This window comes from Takifugu rubripes, chromosome 4 (assembly GCF_901000725.2).
Source record: "Takifugu rubripes chromosome 4, fTakRub1.2, whole genome shotgun sequence".
Classification (NCBI taxonomy): Eukaryota; Metazoa; Chordata; class Actinopteri; order Tetraodontiformes; family Tetraodontidae; genus Takifugu; species Takifugu rubripes.
Genome location: NC_042288.1, coordinates 9,915,560 through 9,936,527, shown reverse-complemented (window position 1 = coordinate 9,936,527; position 20,968 = coordinate 9,915,560). Strand labels below are relative to the sequence as shown.

Below are 20,968 nucleotides of genomic sequence, written 5' to 3'. Positions count from 1 at the left end.
TGCTAATGCTTAATGTTCATGATGCTTGATATGTCAACTCGAACTTCTCTGGTCAAGGGCGACAGAAATGCAGCTGCTGTGGGGAAGTGGCATTGACTGGAGACTGAGCTGCAGAGCCTGACCCAGGAGCTGTTCTTTTAATCTGTCTGATATGGAAGAATGTGCTGTGTGCGAGCTAAGATAATCAAATCAGTGAAGACCTACGTATAATCTCACCATTATGATTTCCAGTCTTTTGCTTTGTTTGGGACCTGCTATCTTGTGTTTTCCCCTCCCCTTAGACACATTTGACTTCTGTGTAACTAGGAACCTCCTATTTTCAATGAAAGAAGGATGGCGGAAGTTGTGCCTCAGAACGTGTTGGAGATCTGTAACTGAGCACATCTCTCCGTTCTCCTTGCAAGTAAAATTCAAAACTGTTGTCTTTGCCTAATTTGTTTTTCTCGTGTTTCAGGTCGTTTGAACCTAACATGAATTTATATTGATGCTGATTGAGCTCAGGTTGATGTCCTCCTATGAGGCAATAAAATTACGGGCTAGTAGCTTTTCTAAAATCATTCTGGAAATATATTGTCATTATTTTTTCTACCGCTGCTTACTCATGTAGTCTGGACAACAGGTCCCCCAGTGCTGACAGCTTGTAGAACAAGAGCAGTTTCCAACCTGGTGTCCACAGTTGAACCTGCAAGACCCACTGGCTGCAGAAACAACAAGTGAAACACTGTTATTAGAATCTGCTGACAAACGATTGAATTACTTTCTTGTCATGTGATATTGTATGGAATCATGGACAGTCCAGATTTTGTAAAATCCAAAAATATCTCAAATAGGATAAACCAGACCTACACACTATTTGGTAGATAGCACGGAATCCCTGTATGGTCACAATGCTGTCACTCTGGAAGTACACAGTCAGATAGGCACCAGTGGAGTGGAAGGTGGCACGTTGGGAGCCACATAATCTCCCCAGAAGCCGGCTACTACTATTGTAGCCATCGTAGACGTTAATAGCATCATAAATACAGGAGGGGTGACTCTCTATGCTGTAAAAGAAGAAGAGAGGTTTGCATTAAATGTTTAAAATATAATCATCCTCATCACAGGAGCCTCCAGGACAATCGATGCTGCTTACTTTACATAAGAGAACTCCAGTTCTATGATGCTCCGTCCTGGCCTGATGTACCAGTAACATCTTGCATTGTTTGGGTATGAAGATGGATAGTTGGGGCTGTAAAAAGTGCCACTACTTCCATATAGGTAGCCACCACATGGTACACCTAAATTTATTCATAAGCATGAATATTAAAAAAGAAAATCAAAAGTAGAAATGAAAGCTGATAAAGTACTTCTGAAATACAAGAAAGCATGCATTTTGTGATGTTTATCAAATAAATAGGTAGGACTATGATCAAAAATACCTGTTACTGGTGCCTCTGTGGTCACTGGTAGGTTTTCACAGTAATCTGTCAGAACGATATGAGAAATTGACCATGTCTCTCAATGTATTTTCCCAAATATATTAATATATATTTTTATGAAAATATTGCGGTAATTTACAGTAGTGTCATAATACTGGAGTAATGTTCAGTGGGACTTTATTACTGAGCTAAATTTGTCCCAGTGGAGGTACGTCAGGATTTACATGATACACAAAATAATTTAGAGTAATAATTTTGCAAAATGTAAAGATGTGGATTTTCAAATCACAACTAAAACCAAATAAACTGGCACTGTAGCCCAAAAGATATGCTGACATTAAGGCACCTTCGTGGGAAAGCAGGAAGAATGCTGACTGAATTGTTAGATCCATTATATTAAAGTTATCTCTTATTTGCTTTTACCTTGTTATATTCTTTATTCTTGTTATATTGCTTCTCATTACTTCATGTTTCTTATTATTTGCTAATGCTTAATGTTCATGATGCTTGATATGTCAACTCGAACTTCTCTGGTCAAGGGCGACAGAAATGCAGCTGCTGTGGGGAAGTGGCATTGACTGGAGACTGAGCTGCAGAGCCTGACCCAGGAGCTGTTCTTTTAATCTGTCTGATATGGAAGAATGTGCTGTGTGCGAGCTAAGATAATCAAATCAGTGAAGACCTACGTATAATCTCACCATTATGATTTCCAGTCTTTTGCTTTGTTTGGGACCTGCTATCTTGTATTTTCCCCTCCCCTTAGACACATTTGACTTCTGTGTAACTAGGAACCTCCTATTTTCAATAAAAGAAGGATGGCGGAAGTTGTGCCTCAGAACGTGTTGGAGATCTGTAACTGAGCACATCTCTCCGTTCTCCTTGCAAGTAAAATTCAAAACTGTTGTCTTTGCCTCATTTGTTTTTCTCGTGTTTCAGGTCGTTTGAACCTAACATGAATTTATATTGATGCTGATTGAGCTCGGGTTGATGTCCTCCTATGAGGCAATAAAATTACGGGCTAGTAGCTTTTCTAAAATCATTATGGAAATATATTGTCATTATTTTTTCTACCGCTGCTTACTCATGTAGTCTGGACAACAGGTCCCCCAGTGCTGACAGCTTGTAGAACAAGAGCAGTTTCCAACCTGGTGTCCACAGTTGAACCTGCAAGACCCACTGGCTGCAGAAACAACAAGTGAAACACTGTTATTAGAATCTGCTGACAAACGATTGAATTACTTTCTTGTCATGTGATATTATATGGAATCATGGACAGTCCAGATTTTGTAAAATCCAAAAATATCTCAAATAGGATAAACCAGACCTACACACTATTCGGTAGTTAGCACGGAATCCCTGCCTGGTCACAATGCTGTCACTCTGGAAGTACACAGTCAGATAGGCACCAGTGGAGTGGAAGGTGGCACGTTGGGAGCCACATAATCTCCCCAGAAACCGGCTACTACTATTGTAGCCATCATAGACGTTAATAGCATCATAACTACAGGAGAAGTGACTCTCAACGCTGTAAAAGAAGAAGAGAGGTTTGCATTAAATGTTTAAAATATAATCATCCTCATCACAGGAGCCTCCAGGACAATCGATGCTGCTTACTTTACATAAGAGAACTCCAGTTCTATGATGCTCCGTCCTGGCCTGATGTACCAGTAACATCTTGCATTGTTTGGGTATGAATATGGATAGTTGGGGCTATGAAAAGTGCCACTACTTCCATATAGGTAGCCACCACATGGTACACCTGAATTTATTCATAAGCATGAATATTAAAAAAGAAAATCAAAAGTAGAAATGAAAGCTGATAAAGTACTTCTGAAATACAAGAAAGCATGCATTTTATGATGTTTATCAAATAAATAGGTAGGACTATGATCAAAAATACCTGTTACTGGTGCCTCTGTTGTTACTGGTAGGTTTTCACAGTAATCTGTCAGAAAGATATGAGAAATTGACCATGTCTCTGAATGTATTTTCCCAAATATATTAATATATATTTTTATGAAAATATTGCGGTAATTTACAGTAGTGTCATAATACTGGAGTAATGTTCAGTGGGACTTTATTACTGAGCTAAATTTGTCCCAGTGGAGGTATGTCAGGATTTACATGATACACAAAATAATTTAGAGTAATAATTTTGCAAAATGTAAAGATGTGGATTTTCAAATCACAACTAAAACCAAATAAACTGGCACTGTAGCCCAAAAGATATGCTGACATTAAGGCACCTTCGTGGGAAAGCAGGAAGAATGCTGACTGAATTGTTAGATCCATTATATTAAAGTTATCTCTTATTTGCTTTTACCTTGTTATATTCTTTATTCTTGTTATATTGCTTCTCATTACTTCATGTTTCTTATTATTTGCTAATGCTTAATGTTCATGATGCTTGATATGTCAACTCGAACTTCTCTGGTCAAGGGCGACAGAAATGCAGCTGCTGTGGGGAAGTGGCATTGACTGGAGACTGAGCTGCAGAGCCTGACCCAGGAGCTGTTCTTTTAATCTGTCTGATATGGAAGAATGTGCTGTGTGCGAGCTAAGATAATCAAATCAGTGAAGACCTACGTATAATCTCACCATTATGATTTCCAGTCTTTTGCTTTGTTTGGGACCTGCTATCTTGTGTTTTCCCCTCCCCTTAGACACATTTGACTTCTGTGTAACTAGGAACCTCCTATTTTCAATGAAAGAAGGATGGCGGAAGTTGTGCCTCAGAACGTGTTGGAGATCTGTAACTGAGCACATCTCTCCGTTCTCCTTGCAAGTAAAATTCAAAACTGTTGTCTTTGCCTCATTTGTTTTTCTCGTGTTTCAGGTCGTTTGAACCTAACATGAATTTATATTGATGCTGATTGAGCTCGGGTTGATGTCCTCCTATGAGGCAATAAAATTACGGGCTAGTAGCTTTTCCAAAATCATTGAGGAAATATATTGTCATTATTTTTTCTACCGCTGCTTACTCATGTAGTCTGGACAACAGCTCCCCCAGTGCTGACAGCTTGTAGAACAAGAGCAGTTTCCAACCTGGTGTCCACAGTTGAACCTGCAAGACCCACTGGCTGCAGAAACAACAGGTGAAACACTGTAATTAGAATCTGCTGACAAACGATTGAATTACTTTCTTGTCATGTGATATTGTATGGAATCATGGACAGTCCAGATTTTGTAAAATCCAAAAATATCTCAAATAGGATAAACCAGACCTACACACTATTCGGTAGTTAGCACGGAATCCCTGTATGGTCACAATGCTGTCACTCTGGAAGTATACAGTCAGATAGGCACCAGTGGAGTGGAAGGTGGCACGTTGGGAGCCACATAATCTCCCCAGAAGCCGGCTACTACTATTGTAGCCATCATAGACGTTAATAGCATCAAAAGCACAAGAGGAGTGACTCTCTATGCTGTAAAAGAAGAAGAGAGGTTTGCATTAAATGTTTAAAATATAATCATCCTCATCACAGGAGCCTCCAGGACAATCGATGCTGCTTACTTTACATAAGAGAACTCCAGTTCTATGATGCTCCGTCCTGGCCTGATGTACCAGGAACATCTTGCATTGTTTGGGTATGAAGATGGATAGTTGGGGCTGTATAAAGTGCCTCTACTTCCATATAGGTAGCCACCACATGGTACACCTGAATTTATTTATAAGCATGAATATTAAAAAAGAAAATCAAAAGTAGAAATGAAAGCTGAAAAAGTACTTCTGAAATACAAGAAAGCATGCATTTTGTGATGTTTATCAAATAAATAGGTAGGACTATGATCAAAAATACCTGTTACTGGTGCCGCTGTTGTTACTGGTAGGTTTTCACAGTAATCTGTCAGAAAGATATGAGAAATTGACCATGTCTCTCAATGTATTTTCCCAAATATATTAATATATATTTTTATGAAAATATTGCAGTAATTTACAGTAGTGTCATAGTACTGGAGTAATGTTCAGTGGGACTTTATTACTGAGCTAAATTTGTCCCAGTGGAGGTATGTCAGGATTTACATGATACACAAAATAATTTAGAGTAATAATTTTGCAAAATGTAAAGATGTGGATTTTCAAATCACAACTAAAACCAAATAAACTGGCACTGTAGCCCAAAAGATATGCTGACATTAAGGCACCTTCGTGGGAAAGCAGGAAGAATGCTGACTGAATTGTTAGATCCATTATATTAAAGTTATCTCTTATTTGCTTTTACCTTGTTATATTCTTTATTCTTGTTATATTGCTTCTCATTACTTAATGTTTCTTATTATTTGCTAATGCTTAATGTTCATGATGCTTGATATGTCAACTCGAACTTCTCTGGTCAAGGGCGACAGAAATGCAGCTGCTGTGGGGAAGTGGCATTGACTGGAGACTGAGCTGCAGAGCCTGACCCAGGAGCTGTTCTTTTAATCTGTCTGATATGGAAGAATGTGCTGTGTGCGAGCTAAGATAATCAAATCAGTGAAGACCTACGTATAATCTCACCATTATGATTTCCAGTCTTTTGCTTTGTTTGGGACCTGCTATCTTGTGTTTTCCCCTCCCCTTAGACACATTTGACTTCTGTGTAACTAGGAACCTCCTATTTTCAATAAAAGAAGGATGGCGGAAGTTGTGCCTCAGAACGTGTTGGAGATCTGTAACTGAGCACATCTCTCCGTTCTCCTTGCAAGTAAAATTCAAAACTGTTGTCTTTGCCTCATTTGTTTTTCTCGTGTTTCAGGTCGTTTGAACCTAACAAGAATTTATATTGATGCTGATTGAGCTCGGGTTGATGTCCTCCTATGAGGCAATAAAATTACGGGCTAGTAGCTTTTCTAAAATCATTGAGGAAATATATTGTCATTATTTTTTCTACCGCTGCTTACTCATGTAGTCTGGACAACAGGTCCCCCAGTGCTGACAGCTTGTAGAACAAGAGCAGTTTCCAACCTGGTGTCCACAGTTGAACCTGCAAGACCCACTGGCTGCAGAAACAACAAGTGAAACACTGTTATTAGAATCTGCTGACAAACGATTGAATTATTTTCTTGTCATGTGATATTGTATGGAATCATGGACAGTCCAGATTTTGTAAAATCCAAAAATATCTCAAATAGGATAAACCAGACCTACACACTATTTGGTAGATAGCACGGAATCCCTGTATGGTCACAATGCTGTCACTCTGGAAGTACACAGTCAGATAGGCACCAGTGGAGTGGAAGGTGGCACGTTGGGAGCCACATAATCTCCCCAGAAGCCGGCTACTACTATTGTAGCCATCATAGACGTTAATAGCATCAAAAGCACAAGAGAAGTGATTCTCTATGCTGTAAAAGAAGAAGAGAGGTTTGCATTAAATGTTTAAAATATAATCATCCTCATCACAGGAGCCTCCAGGACAATCGATGCTGCTTACTTTACATAAGAGAACTCCAGTTCTATGATGCTCCGTCCTGGCCTGATGTACCAGTAACATCTTGCATTGTTTGGGTATGAAGATGGATAGTTGGGGCTGTAAAAAGTTCCAGAACTTCCATATAGGTAGCCACCACATGGTGCACCTAAATTTATTTATAAGCATGAATATTAAAAAAGAAAATCAAAAGTAGAAATGAAAGCTGATAAAGTACTTCGGAAATACAAGAAAGCATGCATTTTATGATGTTTATCAAATAAATAGGTAGGACTATGATCAAAAATACCTGTTACTGGTGCCTCTGTGGTTACTGGTGCCTCTGTGGTCACTGATGCCTCAGTGGTCACTGATGCCTCTGTGGTTACTGGTGCCTCTGTGGTTACTGGTGCCTCTGTGGTTACTGGTGCCTCTGTGGTCACTGGTGCCTCTGTGGTTACTGGTGCCTCTGTGGTCACTGATGCCTCAGTGGTCACTGATGCCTCTGTGGTTACTGGTGCCTCAGTGGTTACTGGTGCCTCTGTGGTTACTGGTGACTCTGTGGTCACTGGTGCCTCTGTGGTCACTGGTGCCTCTGTGGTTACTGGTCCCTCTGTGGTCACTGGTGCCTCTGTGGTTACTAGTGCCTCAGTGGTTACTGGTGCCTCAGTGGTTACTGGTGCCTCAGTTGTAACTGGTCCCTCTGTGGTCACTGGTCCCTCTGTGGTCACTGGTGCCTCTGTGGTCACTGGTGCCTCGGTGGTCACTGGTGCCTTTGTGGTTACTGGTGCCTCTGTGGTCACTGGTGACTCTGTGGTTACTGGTCCCTCTGTGGTCACTGGTGCATCAGTGGTTACTGGTGCCTCAGTGGTTACTGGTGCATCTGTGGTTACTGGTGCCTCAGTGGTTACTGGTGCCTCTGTGGTTACTGGTGCCTCAGTGGTTACTGGTGCCTCTGTGGTCACTGGTGCCTCTGTGGTTACTGGTGGCTCAGTGGTTACTGGTGCCTCAGTGGTTACTGGTGCCTCAGTTGTAACTGGTCCCTCAGTTGTAACTGGTCCCTCTGTGGTCACTGGTGCCTCTGTGGTTACTGGTGCCTCTGTGGCCACTGGTGCCTCTGTGGTTACTGGTGCCTCAGTGGTCACTAGTCCCTCTGTGGTTACTGGTGCCTCAGTGGTCACTAGTCCCTCTGTGGTTACTGGTGCCTCAGTGGTTACTGGTGCCTCAGTGGTTACTGGTGCCTCTGTGGTTACTGGTGCCTCAGTTGTAACTGGTGCCTCTGTGGTTACTGGTTCCTCAGTTGTAAATGGTGCCTCTGTGGTTACTGGTTCCTCAGTTGTAAATGGTGCCTCTGTGGTTACTGGTGCCTCTGTGGTTACTGGTGCCTCAGTAGTAACTGGTGCCTCTGTGGTTACTGGTGCCTCTGTGGTTACTGGTGCCTCAGTAGTAACTGGTGCCTCTGTGGTTACTGGTGCCTCTGTGGTTACTGGTGCCTCAGTTGTAACTGGTACCTCTGTGGTTACTGGTGCCTCAGTAGTAACTGGTGCCTCTGTGGTTACTGGTGCCTCAGTAGTAACTGGTGCCTCTGTGGTTACTGGTGCCTCAGTAGTAACTGGTGCCTCTGTGGTTACTGGTGCCTCAGTAGTAACTGGTGCCTCTGTGGTTACTGGTGCCTCAGTAGTAACTGGTACCTCTGTGGTTACTGGTGCCTCAGTAGTAACTGGTGCCTCTGTGGTTACTGGTGCCTCTGTGGTTACTGGTGCCTCAGTTGTAACTGGTGCCTCTGTGGTTACTGGTGCCTCTGTGGTTACTGGTGCCTCAGTTGTAACTGGTGCCTCAGTTGTTACTGGTGCCTCAGTTGTAACTGGTGCCTCTGTGGTTACTGGTGCCTCTGTGGTTACTGGTGCCTCAGTAGTAACTGGTGCCTCTGTGGTTACTGGTGCCTCTGTGGTTACTGGTCCCTCAGTGGTCACTGGTGCCTCTGTGGTTACTGGTGCCTCAGTGGTTACTGGTGCCTCTGTGGTCACTGGTCCCTCTGTGGTTACTGGTGCCTCAGTTGTAACTGGTCCCTCAGTGGTTACTGGTGCCTCAGTGGTTACTGGTGCTTCAGTTGTAACTGGTGCCTCTGTGGTTACTGGTGCCTCTGTGGTTACTGGTGCCTCAGTGGTTACTGGTGCCTCTGTGGTCACTGGTGCCTCTGTGGTTACTGGTGCCTCTGTGGTCACTGGTGCCTCTGTGGTTACTGGTGCCTCTGTGGTTACTGGTGCCTCTGTGGTTACTGCTGCCTCAGTGGTTACTGGTGCCTCTGTGGTCACTGGTGCCTCTGTGGTTACTGGTGCCTCAGTGGTTACTGGTGGCTCAGTGGTTACTGGTCCCTCTGTGGTTACTGGCGCTTCCGTGGTCACTGGTGCCTCTGTGGTTACTGGTGCCTCAGTTGTAACTGGTGCCTCTGTGGTCACTGGTGCCTCAGTTGTAACTGGTCCCTCAGTGGTTACTGGTGCCTCTGTGGTCACTGGTGCCTCTGTGGTTACTGGTGCCTCAGTGGTTACTGGTGCCTCAGTTGTAACTGGTCCCTCAGTGGTCACTGGTGCCCTCTGTGGTTACTGGCGCCTCAGTGGTTACTGGTGCCTCAGTTGTAACTGGTGCCTCTGTGGTTACTGGTGCCTCTGTGGTTACTGGTGCCTCAGTGGTCACTGGTGCCTCTGTGGTTACTGGTGCCTCTGTGGTTACTGGTGCCTCTGTGGTTACTGGTGCCTCTGTGGTTACTGGTGCCTCAGTAGTAACTGGTGCCTCTGTGGTTACTGGTGCCTCAGTAGTAACTGGTGCCTCTGTGGTTACTGGTGCCTCAGTGGTCACTAGTCCCTCTGTGGTTACTGGTGCCTCAGTGGTCACTAGTCCCTCTGTGGTTACTGGTGCCTCAGTGGTTACTGGTGCCTCAGTGGTTACTGGTGCCTCTGTGGTTACTGGTGCCTCAGTTGTAACTGGTGCCTCTGTGGTTACTGGTTCCTCAGTTGTAAATGGTGCCTCTGTGGTTACTGGTTCCTCAGTTGTAAATGGTGCCTCTGTGGTTACTGGTGCCTCTGTGGTTACTGGTGCCTCAGTAGTAACTGGTGCCTCTGTGGTTACTGGTGCCTCTGTGGTTACTGGTGCCTCAGTAGTAACTGGTGCCTCTGTGGTTACTGGTGCCTCTGTGGTTACTGGTGCCTCAGTTGTAACTAGGTACCCTCTGTGGCTTACTGGTGCTCAGTAGTAAACTGGTGCCTCTGTGGTTACTGGTGCCTCAGTAGTAACTGGTGCCTCTGTGGTTACTGGTGCCTCAGGTGAGTAACTGTGCCTCTGTGGTTACTGGTGCCTCAGTAGTAACTGGTGCCTCTGTGGTTACTGGTGCCTCAGTAGTAACTGGTACCTCTGTGGTTACTGGTGCCTCAGTAGTAACTGGTGCCTCTGTGGTTACTGGTGCCTCTGTGGTTACTGGTGCCTCTGTGGTTACTGGTGCCTCAGTTGTAACTGGTGCCTCTGTGGTTACTGGTGCCTCTGTGGTTACTGGTGCCTCAGTTGTAACTGGTGCCTCAGTTGTTACTGGTGCCTCAGTTGTAACTGGTGCCTCTGTGGTTACTGGTGCCTCTGTGGTTACTGGTGCCTCTGTGGTTACTGGTGCCTCAGTAGTAACTGGTGCCTCTGTGGTTACTGGTGCCTCTGTGGTTACTGGTCCCTCAGTGGTCACTGGTGCCTCTGTGGTTACTGGTGCCTCAGTGGTTACTGGTGCCTCTGTGGTCACTGGTCCCTCTGTGGTTACTGGTGCCTCAGTTGTAACTGGTCCCTCAGTGGTTACTGGTGCCTCAGTGGTTACTGGTGCTTCAGTTGTAACTGGTGCCTCTGTGGTTACTGGTGCCTCTGTGGTTACTGGTGCCTCAGTGGTTACTGGTGCCTCTGTGGTCACTGGTGCCTCTGTGGTTACTGGTGCCTCTGTGGTCACTGGTGCCTCTGTGGTTACTGGTGCCTCTGTGGTTACTGGTGCCTCTGTGGTTACTGCTGCCTCAGTGGTTACTGGTGCCTCTGTGGTCACTGGTGCCTCTGTGGTTACTGGTGCCTCAGTGGTTACTGGTGGCTCAGTGGTTACTGGTCCCTCTGTGGTTACTGGCGCTTCCGTGGTCACTGGTGCCTCTGTGGTTACTGGTGCCTCAGTTGTAACTGGTGCCTCTGTGGTCACTGGTGCCTCAGTTGTAACTGGTCCCTCAGTGGTTACTGGTGCCTCTGTGGTCACTGGTGCCTCTGTGGTTACTGGTGCCTCAGTGGTTACTGGTGCCTCAGTTGTAACTGGTCCCTCAGTGGTCACTGGTGCCTCTGTGGTTACTGGCGCCTCAGTGGTTACTGGTGCCTCAGTTGTAACTGGTGCCTCTGTGGTTACTGGTGCCTCTGTGGTTACTGGTGCCTCAGTGGTCACTGGTGCCTCTGTGGTTACTGGTGCCTCTGTGGTTACTGGTGCCTCTGTGGTTACTGGTGCCTCTGTGGTTACTGGTGCCTCAGTAGTAACTGGTGCCTCTGTGGTTACTGGTGCCTCAGTAGTAACTGGTGCCTCTGTGGTTACTGGTGCCTCAGTAGTAACTGGTGCCTCTGTGGTTACTGGTGCCTCAGTAGTAACTGGTACCTCTGTGGTTACTGGTGCCTCAGTAGTAACTGGTGCCTCTGTGGTTACTGGTGCCTCTGTGGTTACTGGTGCCTCTGTGGTTACTGGTGCCTCAGTTGTAACTGGTGCCTCTGTGGTTACTGGTGCCTCTGTGGTTACTGGTGCCTCAGTTGTAACTGGTGCCTCAGTTGTTACTGGTGCCTCAGTTGTAACTGGTGCCTCTGTGGTCACTGGTGCCTCTGTGGTTACTGGTGCCTCAGTGGTCACTGGTGCCTCAGTGGTTACTGGTGCCTCAGTTGTAACTGGTGCCTCTGTGGTTACTGGTGCCTCTGTGGTTCCTGGTGCCTCAGTTGTAACTGGTGCCTCTGTGGTTACTGGTGCCTCTGTGGTTACTGGTGCCTCAGTGGTCACTGGTGCCTCAGTGGTTACTGGTGCCGCTGTGGTCACTACTGCCTCAGTTGTAACTGGTGCCTCTGTGGTCACTGGTGCCTCAGTTGTAACTGGTCCCTCCGTGGTCACTGGTGCCTCTGTGGTTACTGGTACCTCTGTGGGCACTGGTGCCTCAGTTGTTACTGGTGCCTCAGTTGTTACTGGTGCCTCTGTTGTTACTGGTCCGTCTGTTGTTACTGGTAGGTTTTCACAGTAATCTGTCAGAAAGATATGAGAAATTGACCATGTCTCTCAATGTATTTTCCCAAATATATTAATATATATTTTTATGAAAATATTGCGGTAATTTACAGTAGTGTCATAATACTGGAGTAATGTTCAGTGGGACTTTATTAGTGAGCTAAATGTGTCCCAGTGGAGGTACGTCAGGATTTACATGATACACAAAATAATTTAGAGTAATAATTTTGCAAAATGTAAAGATGTGGATTTTCAAATCACAACTAAAACCAAATAAACTGGCACTGTAGCCCAAAATATATGTTGACATTAAGGCACCTTCGTGGGAAAGCAGGAAGAATGCTGACTGAATTTATATTGATGCTGATTGAGCTCGGGTTGATGTCCTCCTATGAGGCAATAAAATTACGGGCTAGTAGCTTTTCTAAAATCATTCTGGAAATATATTGTCATTATTTTTTCTACCGCTGCTTACTCATGTAGTCTGGACAACAGGTCCCCCAGTGCTGACAGCTTGTAGAACAAGAGCAGTTTCCAACCTGGTATCCACAGTTGAACCTGCAAGACCCACTGGCTGCAGAAACAACAAGTGAAACACTGTCATTTGAATCTGCTGACAAACGATTGAATTATTTTTTTGTCATGTGATATTGTATGGAATCATGGACAGTCCAGATTTTGTAAAATCCAAAAATATCTCAAATAGGATAAACCAGACCTACACACTATTCGGTAGTTAGCACTGAATCCCTGGCTGGTCACACTGCCGTCACTCTTGAAGTACACAGTCAGATAGGCACCAGTGGAGTGGAAGGTGGCACGTTGGGAGCCACATAATCTCCCCAGAAGCCGGCTACCACTATCGTAGCCATCATAGACATTAATTGCATCATAAATACAGGAGGGGTGACTCTCTATGCTGTAAAAGAAGAAGAGAGGTTTGCATTAAATGTTTAAAATATAATCATCCTCATCACAGGAGCCTCCAGGACAATCGATGCTGCTTACTTTACATAAGAGAACTCCAGTTCTATGATGCTCCGTCCTGGCCTGATGTACCAGTAACATCTTGCATTGTTTGGGTATGAATATGGATAGTTGGGGCTATGAAAAGTGCCACTACTTCCATATAGGTAGCCACCACATGGTACACCTGAATTTATTCATAAGCATGAATACTCATAAAAATCAAAAGTAGAAATGAAAGCTGATAAAGTACTTCTGAAATACAAGAAAGCATGCATTTTGTGATGTTTATCAATTAAATAGGTAGGACTATGATCAAAAATACCTGTTACTGGTGCCTCTGTGGTTACTGGTGCCTCAGTGGTTACTGGTGCCTCTGTTGTTACTGGTGCCTCTGTTGTTACTGGTAGGTTTTTACAGTAATCTGTCAGAAAGATATGAGAAATTGACCATGTCTCTCAATGTATTTTCCCAAATATATTAATATATATTTTTATGAAAATATTGTGGTAATTTACAGTAGTGTCCCAATACTGGAGTAATGTTCAGTGGGACTTTATTACTGAGCTAAATTTGTCCCAGTGGAGGTATGTCAGGATTTACATGATACACAAAATAATTTAGAGTAATAATTTTGCAAAATGTAAAGATGTGGATTTTCAAATCACAACTAAAACCAAATAAACTGGCACTGTAGCCCAAAAGATATGCTGACATTAAGGCACCTTCGTGGGAAAGCAGGAAGAATGCTGACTGAATTTATATTGATGCTGATTGAGCTCGGGTTGATGTCCTCCTATGAGGCAATAAAATTACGGGCTAGTAGCTTTTCTAAAATCATTATGGAAATATATTGTCATTATTTTTTCTACCGCTGCTTACTCATGTAGTCTGGACAACAGCTCCCCCAGTGCTGACAGCTTGTAGAACAAGAGCAGTTTCCAACCTGGTATCCACAGTTGAACCTGCAAGACCCACTGGCTGCAGAAACAACAGGTGAAACACTGTCATTTGAATCTGCTGACAAACGATTGAATTATTTTTTTGTCATGTGATATTGTATGGAATCATGGACAGTCCAGATTTTGTAAAATCCAAAAATATCTCAAATAGGATAAACCAGACCTACACACTATTCGGTAGTTAGCACTGAATCCCTGCCTGGTCACAATGCTGTCACTCTGGAAGTACACAGTCAGATAGGCACCAGTGGAGTGGAAGGTGGCACGTTGGGAGCCACATAATCTCCCCAGAAACCGGCTACTACTACTGTAGCCATCGTGGACGTTAATAGCATCATAACTACAGGAGGAGTGATTCTCTATGCTGTAAAAGAAGAAGAGAGGTTTGCATTAAATGTTTAAAATATAATCATCCTCATCACAGGAGCCTCCAGGACAATCGATGCTGCTTACTTTACATAAGAGAACTCCAGTTCTATGATGCTCCGTCCTGGCCTGATGTACCAGTAACATCTTGCATTGTTTGGGTATGAATATGGATAGTTGGGGCTGTAAAAAGTGCCACTACTTCCATATAGGTAGCCACCACATGGTACACCTGAATTTATTTATAAGCATGAATATTAAAAAAGAAAATCAAAAGTAGAAATGAAAGCTGATAAAGTACTTCTGAAATACAAGAAAGCATGCATTTTGTGATGTTTATCAAATAAATAGGTAGGACTATGATCAAAAATACCTGTTACTGGTGCCTCTGTTGTTACTGGTGCCTCTGTGGTTACTGGTGCCTCTGTGGTTACTGGTGCCTCAGTGGTTACTGGTGCCTCTGTGGTCACTGGTGCCTCTGTGGTTACTGGTGCCTCTGTGGTTACTGGTGCCTCAGTTGTAACTGGTCCCTCAGTGGTCACTGGTCCCTCAGTGGTTACTGATGCCTCAGTGGTTACTGGTGTCTCTGTGGTTACTGGTGCCTCTGTGGTTACTGGTGCCTCTGTGGTCACTGGTGCCTCTGTGGTTACTGGTGCCTCTGTGGTTACTGGTGCCTCAGTTGTAACTGGTCCCTCAGTGGTCACTGGTCCCTCAGTGGTTACTGATGCCTCAGTGGTTACTGGTGTCTCTGTGGTTACTGGTGCCTCTGTGGTTACTGGTGCCTCTGTGGTCACTGGTGCTTCAGTGGTCACTGATGCCTCAGTGGTTACTGGTGTCTCTGTGGTTACTGGTGCCTCTGTGGTTACTGGTGCCTCAGTGGTCACTGGTGCCTCTGTGGTTACTGGCGCCTCAGTGGTTACTGGTGCCTCAGTTGTAACTGGTGCCTCAGTGGTTACTGGTGCCTCTGTGGTCACTGGTGCCTCTGTGGTTACTGGTGCCTCAGTGGTTACTGGTGCCTCAGTTGTAACTGGTCCCTCAGTGGTCACTGGTCCCTCAGTGGTTACTGGTGCCTCTGTGGTTATTGGTGCCTCAGTTGTAACTGGTCCCTCAGTGGTCACTGGTCCCTCAGTGGTTACTGGTGCCTCAGTTGTTACTGGTGCCTCTGTTGTTACTGGTAGCTTTTTACAGTAATCTGTCAGAAAGATATGAGAAATTGACCATGTCTCTCAATGTATTTTCCCAAATATATTAATATATATTTTTATGAAAATGTTGTGGTAATTTACAGTAGTGTCATAATACTGGAGTAATGTTCAGTGGGACTTTATTACTGAGCTAAATTTGTCCCAGTGGAGGTACGTCAGGATTTACATGATACACAAAATAATTTAGAGTAATAATTTTGCAAAATGTAAAGATGTGGATTTTCAAATCACAACTAAAACCAAATAAACTGTCACTGTAGCCCAAAAGATATGCTGACATTAAGGCACCTTCGTGTGAAAGCAGGAAGAATGCTGACTGAATTTATATTGATGCTGATTGAGCTCGGGTTGATGTCCTCCTATGAGGCAATAAAATTACGGGCTAGTAGCTTTTCTAAAATCATTGAGGAAATATATTGTCATTATTTTTTCTACCGCTGCTTACTCATGTAGTCTGGACAACAGCTCCCCCAGTGCTGACAGCTTGTAGAACAAGAGCAGTTTCCAACCTGGTGTCCACAGTTGAACCTGCAAGACCCACTGGCTGCAGAAACAACAAGTGAAACACTGTTATTAGAATCTGCTGACAAACGATTGAATTACTTTCTTGTCATGTGATATTGTATGGAATCATGGACAGTCCAGATTTTGTAAAATCCAAAAATATCTCAAATAGGATAAACCAGACCTACACACTATTCGGTAGTTAGCACGGAATCCCTGTATGGTCACAATGTTGTCACTCTTGAAGTACACAGTCAGATAGGCACCAGTGGAGTGGAAGTTGGCACGTTGGGAGCCACATAATCTCCCCAGAAGCCGGCTACTACTATTGTAGCCATCATAGACGTTAATAGCATCATAAATACAGGAGGGGTGACTCTCTATGCTGTAAAAGAAGAAGAGAGGTTTGCATTAAATGTTTAAAATATAATCATCCTCATCACAGGAGCCTCCAGGACAATCGATGCTGCTTACTTTACATAAGAGAACTCCAGTTCTATGATGCTCCGTCCTGGCCTGATGTACCAGTAACATCTTGCATTGTTTGGGTATGAATATGGATAGTTGGGGCTGTAAAAAGTGCCACTACTTCCATATAGGTAGCCACCACATGGTACACCTGAATTCATTCATAAGCATGAATATTCATAAAAATCAAAAGTAGAAATGAAAGCTGATAAAGTACTTCTGAAATACAAGAAAGCATGCATTTTGTGATGTTTATCAAATAAATAGGTAGGACTATGATCAAAAATACCTGTTACTGGTGCCTCTGTGGTCACTGGTGCCTCTGTGGTCACTGGTGCCTCTGTGGTCACTGGTGCCTCTATGGTTACTGATGCCTCTGTGGTCACTGGTGCCTCTGTGGTCACTGGTGCCTCTGTGGTCACTGGTGCCTCTGTGGTCACTAAATCCGAGTTTAGAGTTCAGACAGACAAAACAAGCAGGGAGCAGGCAGAGACGAAGTCAGAATACCGGAAGCTTAACTCATAAAAATTAATCTGATGACCATGTTGTTCTTGATTCTGAAAACTGCAATGAGGAGAATCGATGAAGCTGTGGAAATTTGAAACCTACAGAATGCAGTCATGTAAATGCTAACATCAAAGCAATCATGTGATATTACCATAGTTGGAAATTGTGCTGTTATTTTATTTATTTGTCCATGAGCCACTTTTGTAATAAGCAAATATCCAGTCATTGTATGAAATATAATGTCAAAATATGATAAATTTTAAATTTATTGATTACTATTATGTCAAAAACAAGAACATTTGAACAATACCTTGCGACCCACATGAGGCGATCAAGCCACAAAGAACCAGTTGCGTCCACATGGTGAAGTTGTTCACCTTCTGCTTCCAACATTCAGTATTGCAACTTATATAGCCAGCAGCCAGTATAGAAACAGCAGCAATAAATAATCTTCTGACATCATTTGTGACAAGAATGGATTACTATGTGAAATCCTTGAGAAAGGCACACATGGTTATCAATCATAAAGTGGATGTGAAAGTGGTTTCAGGATGTTTTTTAGGATATTTGTTTAGGACTTTCAAGCAGAACTTTAGGTTCATTGCAGAATTACTAACTTGGTTCATGACCTTGACCTTAAGATCATGGTTACGGATCTGCCAACTTTTCTGTGCAAAATAATCTGGACCATTCTGTCTAAAATCCTTTGTGTCCACAATTTCAAGAAATGGAGACATAAAACCAAAGGTAGCACAGTCTGTGCAGCCGCCATCATGCAGTCCCCGTGGAGACCTCTGTGGTGTCACTGAGATGTCTCCAGGAGGACTTAGCTTTGGTTCTGTCATGGCTCTGTCATGTCAGCCCTCCTTTATGTGCAGAATTCTGGCCCAACGCCCTGGCAGCCTGGTTGGATGGCTTTGACATCAGGATTCTCAGCCAGATCAAGACAGTGACCAATCAACCACCTCTGTCTCCATTGTGTTCATATGGTCATGCCAGCCACGTACCCCTCAGTCATTGCACACATACCATAATAGATCACCACCAAGCTGGCTGATCACATCCCAGAGGTGGCCCTGGCACCCTGTGATGCCTCGGACTGTGAGTCTGAAAGAAGCTCACCATCTTGTCCAAAACAGACCCACTGAGAGTCGATTGGTGAACCTGGTTGGATCTGCGCAACTACAGAAAGAGGATTAAAGAGAAATAAAATAAGTTATATAGAACTTAAATCTGCTTCTCGCTCTGAACATTGACCTTGAAATTATATGTACAGTTATGACTGATCCATTCACTCAAAAACTAACTACTAACTAACTAAATAATAATTTACTGTCACACAAAATTTGAAATTCAAAGCTCAAGTGAGGTGTCAGCATTTCCAATAACTCAAAAGTTATTGCCAGATTGCTTTTGTGCCGTTTCAGTGACATAAAACTTGACCTGTAAAACACTTGACATCATGGTGAGAAAACTGATCTTGTCTCACACTGTTGATTCAGGTGTGAGAAAAGGATTTTCTTTATGGTAATTTCCGGATGTCTGAATGAGGACATTGATTATTTACATTACATAAAACCATGAAAGAGGGTGGTTGATGTCATAAGCATGGTCTCCGCATTCAACAAATTAAAATACATTTAATTGAAATTATCTGCAGGTGTTTAGAACGTTTAAGGTAATATTTATCATACATTTTTAAATACAGTATTCATTTAATTTGCACTGATCTAATTTTGTTGACTGCAGAGCCCCCATTTCAGACCTACTGGGGTTAATCATTAACCTGAATGGGAGGGTCGTGTCTGGCTGACCAACATTAAGAGAGAATATGAGCCAAGAGCTCATTCAGCAGCAGCAGCAGCAGCAGCAGCAGCAGCAGCAGCAGCAGCAGCAGCAGCAGCAGCAGCAGCAGCAGCAGCAGCAGCAGCAGCAGCACAAACTTTAATTATTTTAACCCCATCGGAAATACATTCAGCAGCGGTCATTTTAGGAAAATGCAATATTTTACCCTATAATTAACTCAATATAATAAATGAAATATTAATGTCATATAATACAACAATAATTACTTATTACCTAAAATATTAGTGTCCCTTGACATTTTCAAGCCAAGACGTGATGGCACATTCTCAAGTCATATTCCGCTGTAGTGAAAAACATTTAATAAAGCAATTTTCAATCAAAAAATAGATCCAGAGCTCCTTTTCATCTTTGTAAATATTATTTTACTGAGATTGTGTCACCTGGTGAGGAACAGACGATTCCGAAGAGCAATTTTAAATGAGGGGCAGGGGATCAGTGAAGATTGATTGATTTATTTTTTTTACACATTTATGTTGTAATATTTTAAGATGATCATATTGGACCCCAACTGAAAAAAAAATCTTATTTCTAAAAATTTCATATATCAAACTGCACAGTAGAAATTACGTTAAAAAATGTATCCCATCGGTATCACGTGATACCGTTAAGGCTGATGGGATACATCTTCCGAGTTTGGGCGCTCACTCGTACACTACTTTTCGCAGTGCATTGTGGGATATATTGAGTGCACTACATAGGTTACAGCGATGCTCACTACAATTCGGACACTATTCAAAATGGCGACCACACTATTGAGTGCACTATGTAGGGTATAGGGGGTGGTTTCGGAAACAGCCAATGTCTTTAGGACCACCTCTTGTCACCCTGCTCACCAGTAACAGGGGCATCAATAATGGCTGCCTTATGTTCTTTCACTGTGTATTACATTCTCAGATAAAGCTGAATGTTGCAGCCTTTCGGTGATCACTTTTCCTTCTGGGATGGAAAATTGTTTGATTGTGTTATGAACTAATAAATTATAAGTGAAGTTTTTCCTAAATGAGCTTCTTTCTGCATTTATGGTTTATTATTAGATTTTGATTGCTGCCCATTTATGTGCATGACAATGAAAATATGAAAAACACAAAGACTTTGCCTTTTCATGATGCTCTTAATCAGAGGAAGAAATGATTATATACTTCAATTCCATGTTGGACAAGAAAGAGAGAAAAACAGATCTGATTTGATAAAATGAATGGAAATGCAAGTTTCCCTCTCAGGCCCCCTCCTGGGTCTCTTCATTCTTCATTCCTCTTCTTAAAGAGCCTGATGAAAGGAAAGAGTGGTATCAGTCAACTGAAGCATAATTACACAGAAAAATCAAGGGAAAAAAGGATTCAGACCTTTGAGTTGAATGGGGCCAGCGACCAGTGTCTGGCTCTCGTGCTGAGACTGCAGGTCTCTGGTCTTACGTCTCACGCAACCACGGCGACAGCGAGAGTTGGTGTCACTGTCCTGGCAGATCAGCACCTTGCACTGAAGATACACAGACTCGCCGGCTCGCAGAAACTGGAAGGCTCTAAACCGAAGCGGGCGTAGTGTTTGAAGCCAGATGCGTAGACTCGATAAGTGCTGTCTGCAGCGCATCTACAGGTGAAACAGAGGTTGTTACGTCCTGCTGCTGCCAGAAAGGACCCAGTAAAATTTAAAGACCTTAATTTGAAACATTCTGTTAAAAGTGCATTCTTACCCATTGCGAACCAAATAATAAGCTCTGGTTTGGAAGTCGTGGGGTGAAGGTGAGGCCACGCAGGTATCAATAAAGAGAACCAAAGACCTGTCATTATTCTCCAGTTCCACTTGAATGAACAATTCCTGGTTGAGCAAGACCTCATATGGAACTTGAGTAACCTGAGATTGCAGGAGATCAAAACAATCAGCACTCTTGTGGAATAGATTGAAGAAGGATCCACTTTTACATGGCGTGCACCCTTGATTTCCACACCTTGTATATGAAACTGCTGGATGTGTAGAAATGCATGCTGGTGATGAATCTGCCTGTGCCTGTGGTGCTGCTGTTATCACGATGTTCGATGAGATACATGATCTCTGATATCGA

The 20,968-nt window shown here is 43.4% G+C and overlaps 1 protein-coding gene and 1 long non-coding RNA gene across 2 annotated transcripts in view; one reads left to right on the top strand and one right to left on the bottom strand.

Moving 5' to 3' along the window:
• Positions 1–20,968, top strand: part of LOC115249549 (uncharacterized) — a 41,354-nt gene that overhangs the window by 10,568 nt on the left and 9,818 nt on the right. The gene's annotated exons all lie outside the window — the stretch shown is intronic.
• LOC101078735 (cubilin-like) overlaps positions 1–20,968 on the bottom strand; it is a 78,500-nt gene that overhangs the window by 50,140 nt on the left and 7,392 nt on the right. The window lies entirely within an intron of this gene.